Consider the following 13,771-nt stretch of genomic DNA (forward strand, 5'->3'; position numbering starts at 1 on the left):
AAGCACTTAAGAAGGCAGCAGGGGTGCGGATTCTGCAGGTGAAAGGAAGGGATTAGGAGCTAAGGCCTCCTTGGAAATCATCCCACCCACCTGTCCTTTAGTGCAGTAGTCGCCAACCAGTGGGCCGGGGATCACTGATGGTTCATGAGAAAATTTTGGTGGTCCAGAGAAATGCCCCCATAAAGCACCTCCCCAAAGCAATTAATCCAGGCTGTGTGGGAACACAAGGCTTGCGTCGCTTGCATTGCAAACAACATGAGGTAGTGAGGGGAGGGGGGGAAAGGGCAGGGGGGACTTGCTCCACTCACCCCACCCACCTCACCTGGCCACCAGGCTGCTTCTTTCTGCTTCTTTCTTCTTCTGCTTTTGGCTGCACTCAAGAAAAGCAGCAAAAGTCTTTCTTTCTCTCCCTCCAACTCCGCCAGAAATGAGTCTTTGGGACCCTGCAAGGCCTCCTGCTCCAAGAGGCTGTGCCAGCAAAGACTCATTTCTGGCAGAGTTTAGGGGGAGAGAAAGAAAGACTTTTGCTGCTTCTGCTGTTTTCCTTGCATGAAGCCAAAAGTCTCTCTCTCCCCCTGAGATCGAAGCTGGAGATGGTATTGTGCAATCCCAAATAAAGAATGATCTATCGGTAGGAAAACGGGGTGGAGAATTTTCCTGTAGACTTTTTGGGGGATTTCCCCAGAGTCTCTTGTCTGTGGGATTTAAAATTATGAGTTTGGTGGTCCCTGAGGTCCAAAGGGTTGGCGACCCTTGCTTTAGTGCTAACTTAGAGAACAGGCTGATCAGTTGAGGTGGCAAAAAATTTCGGAGGTGTCCTCTCCGGGCAACAGCAGAGGACCTGTAGATCAGGCTCTGGAATTCTATTCTTGCCTTTGACCAGAATTACTTTCTCACTGGCTCCTCACTCTTGACTATAGCCAGGCATTGCTGAGGAAGGGGGCTGAACCCCTCAAAGAGACAGAAGAATGGGAGCATTTGCCCAGTCAGCCTCTAGCCAGGAGCAGTAGAGACCCTGATCCAAAGTCCCAGCAATTCAAATGGCCACACCAGTGGGGCAGTTGGGGGGCCCTGACTTGCCCTACCTTCTTGGCCTATGCAACCCCAGCCAGAGGCTGGTGAGACTCCTCACCAAATATGCAGAGACAAGCTAGAGAAGTGATTGCTTGAGGAGGTTCTCAGGGATGACTGTGGGTGTCAAAAGGTCATGGGAGGCTGGAACAAGGAAGGTTGGATGGCACAATAGGTGAACTTGGTTATAATCTGAAGAGCAGAACTTTGAACTGTAGAGCAACGGTCATCAAACCTGGCAAATTTAAGACTTGTGGACTTCCAGAATTCCCCAGCCAGCCATGCAGCTGAAGTCCATAAGGCTTAAAGTTGCCAAGTTTGGAGAGCCCTGCTCTAGAGTTTGGAGTGAACATCTGGGCAGCCCAAGAGTCTCCCAGGAAAGGGAATCACACATCCTGTGGGATGAAGGCAGAGCCATTTGTTTCCTGAGCAAGGCTGCCGGAAGAAGATGAAAAGCCTAAATAAGAAACCAGGCACAATAGCAACCCCAGCATTCTCCGGGAAACGCCCACACACTTTGTCTGTGCTTAATAAGAAATGTGAGACTTGGGATATTTTTAACATAAAAGGGAGCCAAAGTGAAAGACTGTCTTTGATGCGCAGCAAGGACAGAGGATAATTTGAGAGCCTTCTGGCCTCTTTTCAGAGATGTACCAGCCCAGCTGTAAACAAGGCAGGGAGGCAGCAGCTGACAGGGAGAGGGATGAGTCTGAGGAGGATCAGCCAGGCCTTATCTGGGCCACTTCCATTTGGAAAACCATGCTGGATTCAAGGAGTCCCAATTCCCGGTGGTCCCAGATTACCACAAGGAATGAGTTGCATGTGTGCATGCACACCATGCATACCTCCTCTGCTCTCCCCCAACACAAAGACATTTTTCTCATCTCGGGGAGCGTTTTCCCCATTTTACTCCCTTATAGCTCAGAAGGGAGGAAGGAGAGAAACGAGCCCTCTGCATAGAGGTACCTTTATAAGCAGGAATCTTGTCTGTGATTGCCAAAGAAACCCTTGAATGGAGAATGGAGAAAGCCTCCCCCCCACAACTAACAAAACCTCACTGTCACAACTGACAGTGGAAGAAGGGCTGACTCTCTGCATAGTCTACTAAATCATCAACTGTTGCAACAAAGAGCAGCTCTAAATTAACAATGGATTAAATAATAATTTAAGGTAAATGGCCTACTGTTCTACCAAGCAATCACATTCTGGTTGCAAGGAGCAGTCATACACAAAGATTTAAGCAGTTAAAAATCTGTGGGGAAAGCCTTTGAGAAGGGCTCAAGCACATTGCAAGACAGAACTGATCTTGCGCGGGAGAATAGAGAAAGCAGCTTCCATTGGGGGAAGAGGGTCCCTGTTGAGGTGTGGGAAGAAAAGAAAACAGAAAATAGAAAAGAAAAGAAAAGAAGGGAAGGGAAGGGAGGGAGGAAAAGAGAAAGAAAAGGGGAAGGAGGGGAAGAGGAGAGGAGGAAGGAGGAGGAGGAAAAGGGGAAAAAGGAAGAAACAAAAAAAAAGCATTAGTAGTAGTCTTAGCCACACAGGGATCTATGAAGAGATGAGGAACTCCTAGAAAAACCAGAAGTTTGTATCCAGACTGAACACAGAAAGGAACAAACAAGTGACAAGAATAATGAACCCTCGGAGGTAAACCCCTGAGCACCTCTGGTAGCAAATCTCCAAGGTTCCTTCCAGGCCTATGATTCTATGAGAAACAGAGTATGAGAAGTTCACCTTTGGGGCCATGGCTGATTTTGATGTGGCTTCTTTGGGATCAAAAGTCAAAGAGAAAAACGGAGAAAAAGAGAAAAAAATGTTTTAATCTTAATATTTTACCTATTTTTTACTTGTTTTATAACCTGTAAATTGCCCAAAGACACCTTGTAGGGGAAATAGGTGGCATTAAAAATTGATCGAATGAATGAATGAAATTCTTTAGCAGGAATCCTTCTTCCACTTGACTGGATGGTTGAGCACCACTTCTATATTTATACAGGGGGAAATTAGGAGATTAAAAAAGTCAAGATCAAACTCACCTTAGAATTTGGAAAGATGTCAGGGGGCAAGCAGACATGTTTTTCCAGAGAAAACATATTTTCTGAGGGCAGCAGATTTTGTAACAACAGCAGGAAAAGCTGATTGCTCACCTTTTAACAGAACATGTCATTGGAATATTATAGATTAACTTCTTATTCTTCCTATTCTTATTTCTGGATACATAAATCATTAGTTGTACTCTTGGAAAAATTTCAAATTGCAGATCTGAAGGGGATCTTATCTGGGCTAACCATCTTATGCAGGTAGTCTTTAACTTACAACTATTTGTTTATGACCACAGCACTGAAAAAAGTAACTTAAGACTATTTTTCATAGTTACGACCATTGCAGCATCCTGTGGTTACATGATCAAAATCCGGGTGCTTGGCAACTGGCATGTATCTATGATGGTTGCAGTATTCCAGGGTCATGTGATCACAATTTGTAGCCTTCCAGCTGGCCTCTGACAAGCAAAGTCAATGAGGAAGCTCACTTAACAACCATATGAAATGCTTAACAATTGCAAGGATTCACTTAACAATTGTGGCAAAAAGTGTCAGAGTATAATCATGAACTGGAATAGAGCCTGGTAACAAGGTCAGCCAATGAATAGACATAGCAACTAAGTCAGCCAATGAGGACTGTTTGGAAACTGAAACTAGAAGTAGCCTAGGCGTGGCTCTATATTAAGCTCTGAAGCTATGTTAAGCTCTGAGTTTGTGTATTGAGAATAAAACTACTTCTCTCCTCTGCTGTGTGTGTGTTGCTTGCCTGCTGAACTAAAGTGAAAGTGATGTCTGTAGAAATCTATAACTGGCATTGTAAAATTTACTTTATATGTTTATAAAGAAGTTAAATGAAGCCTCAGCCATCTGTGCTTACTTTTCTGGTGCTGAATTTATGCTGCAACACTCTGAACAAAAAGGCTATAAAATTGGATACACCTTACTTAACAACTACCTTGCTTCACAATGGAAATTCCGGTCCCAGTTGTGGTCATAAATCAAGGATTACTAGTACGTTATGTTTTTGTCACAATCTGTCATGCCCCGATCAGTCTGAATCTGAGGAGGAAGCAGAACCGCTGACAGGAAGTGGGAGTGTGGCTCTGTTGGCTGTGGATGAAACTGGGGAAGGGCAAAGTCCGCCTGGGCAGAGCAGGGAAGAGGTAGAACAAGGGAGAGGGAGTTCAGAGGAAGACCCAGGCCCACCCCCTCTTCATCCTAGGGCACACAGAGAAGAGAGCAACGTGGGTTACATGGCTTATGGGGGAGGAAAGGGCCCTGATTCCCTTAATTAGCCACACCTGGGAATGAGAGTTTAAAAGAGATGCATGCTGAGTGCAGCAGCTGCTGGGAGCAAACGTGAGTTTATCTTGTGTTGACTTTAGTTATCTGCGTTCCTGGCGTCTTCCCAACTGTGTTGAGTTATTGCTGTGTCTTCACATCTGGAACTCTTGCTCCTGCCCTCCTGGATCAATTACCTCATTTTGCCTTGTTTGGACTTGTAGTTACAGTTTTTGTTGACCATGTTTTGGACTTGATTCTCTGCAGCCAAAGGCTGTTCCTGGGAGAGTTTTTCTCCAGCCAGAAGGTGACCAGGACATTGGGGGCAAAGTTGGAGCTAATAAAGGGATTCTTACTGATTATCTGACTGTGTCGCCTTTGTGCCACCCTGGGTCATCACACAATCACTCTGAAAAGTCCATTCAATACAGTACTATGGACTTGTCTGGGCATTATCCCGTTACAGATGAAGTGAGCAGACTTCAGGATTCTCACGTTCATCTTGTTTCTATGAGGACCTCAGAATGCACCAACTGGGATCAGGTGCAAAATGGTACCTCCACTTAGCAGAATGGAAGCATGTGGCTCAGGCCAGGAATTGGCTTAAGTGAGCCAGAGGTTATCTAATGAATTTCTCCTAATATTCCCGCCTAGGATTTTGCATCTCCACTACAACAACTGTGAATCAGTGCAGCAGCCATGAAAACCTGGAAGGCATCCAGCAGATTAGTTAAGGTAGACCCCACTTATGCAAAGCAACTTGGCTGCATCTAATCAAATTATTCTTCTCCAGGTCTTTCCCACGCTAAGTACTGGAAAATTGTTTCTTGACTAAGCAAAGCAAACAACCTGACACTTTGGTTTCTGTAGGATGTCCCAGTGCAGGTGCCCTTGAAGAGCTGCTAGATATTAAAACATGTGTAAACAGATAGAAAAATAAGCAAACAATAATTAAAAATGCAGCTGGATAAACTGAATGCCAGTGAGTCTCTGTACTATACCAGAAATGGGGAATAACACACAACTATGGCTGGCAGATTCCAGCATCCAGGACCCAAATATATGTAAACATTTCACATCAATCTTTGCTACTAGCTAAAGAAAAATATAGTAAAGAAAAATAAACATTTATCCCTTCAGCACAGTTAATGATTTAGTAACTTATCATGCTCTTTTTAAAAAATACAGCACATGATCTCTATGTCTCATATCTCATGTCTCATCTATAACCAGACTTATTATTCAATTCTTGTCAGCCAAAGTTCATTAAAGGTTACCAAGGTTATTTTAACCTTGATAAGATAAACCAACATTTTATCCCTTCCTTTTAACAATCTTGATCGTCAAATAATGTTATAGAACTTGCTTTATTTTCCTTTATTCTTTGTGAGAAACTCTTTCAAAATGTTAACAGGTTTATTTTGTAAACCCAGCATAAAAATAACTTACTCAGGTCACTTTTTCATTTATTATGTGTATATCCCTTTTAATTATTAAGACATCAACCCTCTAATGTCCAACGTTCAAAGTCTTGTCCCATCATGCTCTTTTAAGAATTCAAAACAATAGCATTTTCTGAAAATAAATTTCAAACTCTCATTTGACATCCATCTGGGCCATTGGTCCTTTTTAACTTTCTAAATCCAATAGTCTAATCGCTCTTTTGCTGTTTATTCCTACAAAAGATTTTTACTGTACTTAACATTAAAAACATCCTTCACTAAGGATTGACAGAAACTCATCACTACATAAACTTTGTTGATCCAAAGTTTAATATTAGCTGAAGAGCAGTTCCAAAAGTGATTAATAAAGGAGGCTGGGAGAACCCAATGTCCATATTGGCTGCATTACAGCTGTAAACTTGACGGAATACAGGTTACAAAATAACAGAGTTGGAAGACCTTGAAGATCTTCCAGTCCAACCCTCTGCTTGAGCAGGAGACCTGAATACCAACCACTAGGGGCAAATGGCTGCTTAATGTCTTCTTGGAAATCTCCAGCAATGGAGCACCAATAACATCCAGAGGTAACCCATTCCAATGATTAATTGTTCTCACTGTCAGGAGATCTCTCCTTAGTTCCAGGTTGGATCTCTCTTCAATGAGCCTCTTGCCCTGGCATCAGGTATTTGGGAGAATAAATAAGCCCCTTAATTAATAGAAGACTGCTATCATGCCACCCCTAGTCTTTCTCTTTGCTAGAATAGATGTACCTAGTAAATCAGTGGTGGGATTCACATTTTTTTTACTACTGGTTCTGTGGGCGTGGCTTGGTGGGCGTGGCAGGGGAAGGATACTGTCAAATCTCCAGTCAGAGGTGGGATTGGCTGGTTCTCTGAGCTACTCAAAATGTCTGCTCCCAGTTCTCCAGAAGTGGTTGGAACCTGCTGAATGCCACTTCTGACCTAGTTTCCTTAACCATACATCCTACAGCTAGCCTCAAGACCTCTAATCATCTTTGTCCTCTTCTCTGAACTATAGGGACTCAGCGTCATTTTTGTATTATAATGAGCAGAACTCTATACAGTATTCCAAGTGTGGCCTCACTTGTGGAGTATAGAGCGGTGTGTCACTCCTTTTCATCCCCTCTTTTCTAGTCAGTGAGGACAACAGAGATAAGGGATGCAATGATGCAAAGGAAAGTTGGAGTATTTGAGGTATGAAACCCAGGATGGTCCAATGGCGCTTGTGTGTTTGGTAAAGCAGCCGCAGCACCAAAGGAACTACTCACTCTTGAGCATTACACAATTCTTCTGTCCACAGGTTAGTTTTAGGAACATGTTACCAACTTTGTCAGGGGATCGCCAATCTTCCATCTTTCATACTTTGATCTGATGTTGCAGACCTGCACTTTGACAAGATGGTCACTGCAGAATTCCATCCGTGACCAGAAAGTCCATTTCTCTTCTTCTTCAATATTACTTGGGTAATATTTGGGTATTACTGAGGTTATTTTAGATCAGGGGTCTCCAAACTTGGCAACTTTAAGATTTGTGGACTTCAACTCCCAAAATTATCCATCCAGCCAAGTTGGCTAGGGAATTCTAGAAGTTAAAGTCCACAAGTCTTAAAACTGCCAAGTTTGGAGACCCCTTCTTTAGATTACTAACTACTGGACATTAATTAGGTACAGACAAATTTGAGTTCAGCAGCTCTCAAAATGCTAAAACATTGTCAAGCAAGCAACACAATGCAGCATCCCACAATTAGAAGACTGTTATTACCTTAAGGGTCATTGAATAGCCTTATGCAGGAGCTCTCCAGCAACTGAAGTTTCACACACATAGTTGAAGATTAACAGATTAACAGATTTGGAAGGGACATTGTAGGTCATGTAGTCCAACCCCTCACCCAAGCAGGAGAACCTACACCATTTCTGACAGATGGCAATCCAGCCTCTTCTTGAAAGTTTTCAGTGATGAAGCTGCCACAACTTCCGAAGGGAAGCTGTTCCATTGGTTGATTGCTCTTACTGTCAGAAAATTTCTAGATTGAATCTCTCATTGTTCAGTTTCTATCAATTATTCCTTGTTTGACCTTCAGATAACTTGGAAAATAGTTTGACCCCTTCCTCTCTGTGGCAGCTCCTCAAACATTGGAACACTGCTATCATGTCTCCCCTGCTCCTCCTCTTCATTAGACCAGCCATGCCCAGTTCCTATAGTGTAACCATTCATCATATGTTTCAGCCTCCAGTCCCCTAATCATCTTAGTTTTTCTTTTCTTCATTCTTTTAGAGTCTCAACATCTTTTTTACAATGTGGTGACCAAATCTAGATACAGTATTATAGGTGTGGTCTTACTAATTTGTTCCTCCTCCTCCTGCTCCCACTCCCACTGCCATCCTCTAATAACTTTTTGTGGCCCTTCTCCTTCTTCCAGTTTCATCTTTAGAAAACTCCTTCTTTTGCTCCTATACATCTCATCTACATTCTAACAACATACTTAACCAAGTCAAAGTCAAGACAAGTCTTTTGTAGCATGTTAGCACTAGGGCAGCAGCACAGAACTTGTTCTGACTGAAAATCAGGGTTCAACTATCCTCCCATGGCCAACTATGTCGCATGAATAACAAAATCTACAAAGCAGTCATTTCTACTGCAAGACAAAGAATTGGTGATGCAGAACTGCTGAAAGCATGATCCCAGTGTGAGGTCAAGCAGCAGTAAACAATGACTGGTGCAGAGTTTAAGTCACACCTGCTACCTTAATGGCCAGTGGGGAAAAGAACAGTAGTGTCATCAAGGACATTCCTGGCACACATCTCATGGGAGACAAAAGTGCAGAATAGAATAAAATACAGAGTAACAACATTGGAAGGGGCCTTAGAGGTCTTCTAATCCAAACCCCTGCCCAAGCAGGATACCTTATATCATTCCAGACAAGTGGCTGTCCAATCTCTTCTTGAAAACATCCAGTGATGGAGCACCCACACTAGACTAAACATACCCAGTTCCTGCAACTGTTCATCCTGTTTTAGGCTCCAGCCCTCTAATAATCTTTGCTGCTCTTCTCTGCACTCTTCCCAGAGTCTCAACAACTTTTTTTTAGTATTGAAGAATACAAGAATCGCCTGTTGTTGGGAGTTATGGTTGGCTTGTTTAGGTGTTATCTACAAACCCAACTTTTGCCAGGAAAGAGATAAAAATGAGGTCTAAGCACATTGGAACTGTCTTCCTTCCTGCCCTTCCCTCCTTCCCTTCCTCCCAGCCATCCAGCCATTCATATCTTAAATTACCCTAAGGGATGTTCCATTTGCTACTAATTTTGCTAGCTAATTACATTTGTGTTTACTAGTATTTTGCATTCATCTTTGTTTCCATATACATCAGGGGTCTTCAAACTTGACAGTTTTAAGACTTGTGGAATTCAACTCCCAGAATACCTCTTCCAGTCATGTTAGCTCAGGAATGTTGGAAGTTGAAGTCCACAAGTCTTAAACTTGCCAAATTTGAAGACCATTGATATACATGGTATATGGTATCACTCTCACCATTTCATTATTAGCAGAATAGTTGACACCCCTCCTTGACAGGGAAGGGGTTTCTTCAAAAACATCAGGGTCAGACTATTTTCTACAAAGATGAGGGGTCAAATTATTTTCCAGAGCATCAAAAGCCAACACAAAAAACAATGGATGGAAACTAACCAAGGAGAGAAGCAACCTGGAATTAAGGAGAAACTTTTTGACAGTGAAAACAATCAACTAATGGAATAGGTTGCCTTCAGAAGTTGTGTTTGCTCCATCAAAATGAGACTGGACAACAATTTCTCTGAAATGGTGTAGGATCTCTTGCTCAAGCAAGGGTTGGATTGCAAGACACCCCACCAAGGTCTCTTCCAACTCTATTATTCTATGTTCTATGTTCCATTTCCCCCTGGCCTAAATATGGGTTTCTCTTCAACATCTTCCACACTAAAGGTATATATCAATCATGCATTTCACTCAGCCTTCCCTTTGCCCTCTCATCAGGCAACTCCCAGGATATTTATTTAGTTTTACTTAGAACTGATACAATGGACATCGTTGGAGAAACCCACTGAAGATGACTCCCTCCCAACCTGCCTTTTTCTCTGAAAAATGCCAATTCTATGCCTTGATATTCTCCTTTGCTAACAACAACAATCAATAATTTACTAAACTCGCATGCTGCCTGATCCCAACAACAGTGGCTGGCTCATAACAATCAAAGCAAAGAAATTATAAGAGCTGTGGTAGCACAGTGGTTAGAATGCCATATTACAGGCTAATTCTGCCAGTTTTGATCCTCATCAGATCAAGTTTGATTCACGTGGGTTGTTTCCCTTTAATAGCCAGTGGAAGATGGCCATGGGAATGTATGCTTATCTGTTTTCTCAGAGTAGCTGGTACAATAACATCTTCACACCTGTGGATTGGCTGAAACTGCATCTGGCTAGAGGGAGGGGTCCCTACTGCTTTAATTCTACTTACCTTGCCTAAGGGTAGTTAGATGCTGCTTTGGATGTATTGCTGTTACTTCTACTTAATAAAAGGTTCCTTTTGCAATACTTCTTAAGTTAGGAGGAGAGGCAATCTTTACAGGGAGTCGATCTCCATCGTTCTTGTGAATTCTCCTGGTGCTTGTTTCTGAAAGCCTGTATAAATTCCATGTCATCACTGGGAGAGCTTCAGGATGGATTTAATTGAAAAGAGCCAGGATCTCTGCACATGCTCAGCTAGAAATCGCTTACTTCATTCTTTGCATTTGTCTTGATGCAAAGGAAAAAAAATAGTTCAACTTATCAAAAGCAAAACTGCAGAAGACAAGAGTAGGAATGCAAGTCAAAATAGGCAAGAAAATGGTAAGAGAACAGCTTCTACTCTAGATGAGTCCAAATTGCCAGGACCAGAAAGATTATATTCCAGGGTTCTGAAGGAGCTGGAGACTTGATCTCAGAACCACTGAACAGAGGTCCTGGAGCACAAGGGAACTAGCAGAGAAACTACTAAAGAAACTACTAAAGGACTTGATGTGGTTCCAATCTACAGAAAGGGAAAAATGTGGATCTAAGAAACTACAGACCAATGAGCCTGATAGCAATACCTGGGAAGATCTTGGAAATGATAATCAAGCTTTGTCAAGATTTGTGAGCAACTAGAAATGAACAATGCAAGAAGCCCAGAAGCCAGCAGTTAAAAACAAAACAAACAGATCATGCCGTGCAGACTTTATTGCCTTCTTTGAAAAAGTAATTAAATTAGTGGTTAAGGGAAATGCTTTCAGTATAGTTTACTTAGACTTCAGTAAGACATTTGGCAAAGTAGACCATAGCCTACTTCTTGGTAAGATAAAACAATGTGGAATAGATGGATTCACTAGATGGGTTCACAATTTCCTGCCCAATCACACCCAGTGTGTAGACCTCAATGGAAATACATCTACAGGAAGGGAAGTATGCAATACAGTGCTCCAAATTCTGTCTTAGACCCAGAACTCTTCAACATTTTCATAAATGTTCTGGATGAGGGTACAGAAAGGGAACTCATCAAATTTGCAGATGGCACCAAGCCTGAGGTACTGCAGGCTTTAGAAAATAGTCTCAAGATTAATGCCTTAGTTTATAAGATAGCCTCAAGATTCAAAAGCATCTTGATGGGCTTGAACAATGGGCTCTATCCAGCAGAATGAAATTCAGTGATGAGAAAAGTAAGGTGGTACACTTAGACAAGAAAAATCAAATACGTATGTGTCCTGTCTCGCCTTTCTTCTTTCCCAAAAGATGAAAGAGTACAAACTCACACAAACACAGGCAGGCAAGCTGGCTCGGACTTCACAGAGTTAATTCTTTGGAACTGATAATATTCTTGGCATTCCAACACATCCTGCCTGCCAAGTCCGAACTGATAGCAAATAAAATTTTACTCACAGAAAATCACAAGGCAGTCCACAAAGAAAATCTGAAGTAAGGCTAAACTTTGTCCCGTACAAAGTTTCAGGAGAAAACACACCCACTTTTATCCCCTTTGGGGTGTGGCTCAATGACTCAGCTCACTCTCTGACCCTCCTACGCCTCCTACATTGCTGCTCACTTTTCTCCCTACGACGCTGCTTAGGATTGAGCCAACACTCTTCCTCTTTACTCCCTGTCAGGGGCTGCTCCGATATGCCTTCCTCCTGATTAATCTCAGGCTGTTCCTCTCAGTTGTCTGATGGAACCTGAGGCATTATCAGGGAGGAAGGTCCTGGGGAGGAAGGCATTCCCCATTCCTCCTCCTCATCTTCCAGGTCCTCTTCCTCTGACAGCATAGGCTCAGGAATCGGGGCCACAACACATATGTATACAATACCTGGCTCAACAGCAGTAACCGTCAGAGGGATCTAGGTGTCCTAATGGACAATCACTTAAGTACGAGCTAGCCATGTACTACAACTGCCAAGAAAGCTAATGCAGTCCTGGGTTGCATTAACAGAGGAAAAACATCAAGATCCCAAGAAGTGGCAGTTCTGCTTTATACTTCACTAGTGAAACCTCATTTGGAATACTGCATCCAGTCCTGCTCACCACAATACCAAAAAAAGATAAGGAGACCCTAGAAAGAGTACATAGAAGAGCTGCAAAGATGATAAGGTGTCTGGAGCATACAATATATAATGAATGGTTGTGGGAACTAGGTATGTCTAGTTTAACAAAGAGAAGCACTACGGGATGACATGATAGCAGTCTTCCAATATTTGAAAGACAGTCACACAGAAGTGGAGGTCAATCTATTCTCCAAAGCACTTGTCAGGGCAGGATAAGAAGCAACAGATGGAAGCTCATCAAAGAGATCCAATCTAGAATTAAGGAGAAATTTCCTGACAGTGAGAATGGTTAATGGAACAGCTTGCCTCCAGAAATTGTGGTGTTCTGTGATTGGAGGTTTTCAAGAAGAGATAGAACAACTATTTGAATTGTGTAATGTATAGGATTAGAAAACCTCCACGGTTCCTTCTAGCGGCTGGGTCTATGATTCTCATGCCTTTTATCCACCCAGCAATGTTGACAGACTCTATTTACCAAGGAAAACAGGTGGGCTTGGAATGTTGCAAGTATACCAGAGAGGTGAAGAAGAAGAAAAAAGGACATTGGTAGAATATCTGAAGAACAGTGAAGATGCGCTGCAGCTAGTATACAGTGGTGGGATTCAAATTTTTTTACTACTGGTTCTGTGGGCGTGGCCTGGTGGTTGTGGCAAGGGAAGGATACTGTAAAATCTCCAGTCAGAGGTGGGATTTGCCGGTTCTCCGAACTACTCAAAATTTCTGCAGGAAAGTTGAAGAAAGAAACAGAGCGGCTAATTCTGGCTGCACAAGACCAAGCCTTAAGAACAAATGCACACGAAGCCAGAATTGAGAAGGCCAGCAACAGACAGCAAATGCTGCCTTTGCAAAGAAGCTGAAGAAAAGGTGGACCACGTCATTAGCTGCTGCAAGACGATTCCAGGGACTGACTCCAAAGCAACAGCATGACAAAGATCTGCAAGACATACCATTTGCCTGCAAACATGAACTAGTGAGACCATAAAACAGACAAATTCATCAAAAATGAAGAAGCTAACGTGCTCTGGGACTTTAGAATTCAAACAGACAAGGACCTGACACACAACACCTTAACAATGGTTGATAAGAAAAACAAAAAATCTGGACAGTGCAGGTGGCAGTACCTTGAGACAACAAAATAAAAGAGAATATAGAAGATAACGATATATAAAGACTTACAGATAGATGTAAAGCAACTGGACAAAAAAAGGTGAAATAGTACCAATAATAATAGATGCCTTGGGTGCAATCCCAAAACATCTGCTGCACCACTTGAACCCCATCAGCACTGACAAAACTCCCATCAATCAATTGCAAAAGGCAGCTTAATGTGGAACAG

The sequence above is a fragment of the Pseudonaja textilis genome, chromosome 10 (genome assembly GCF_049901715.1).
Source record: "Pseudonaja textilis isolate UNSWEBS1 chromosome 10, rPseTex1.2, whole genome shotgun sequence".
NCBI classification, from domain to species: domain Eukaryota; kingdom Metazoa; phylum Chordata; class Lepidosauria; order Squamata; family Elapidae; genus Pseudonaja; species Pseudonaja textilis.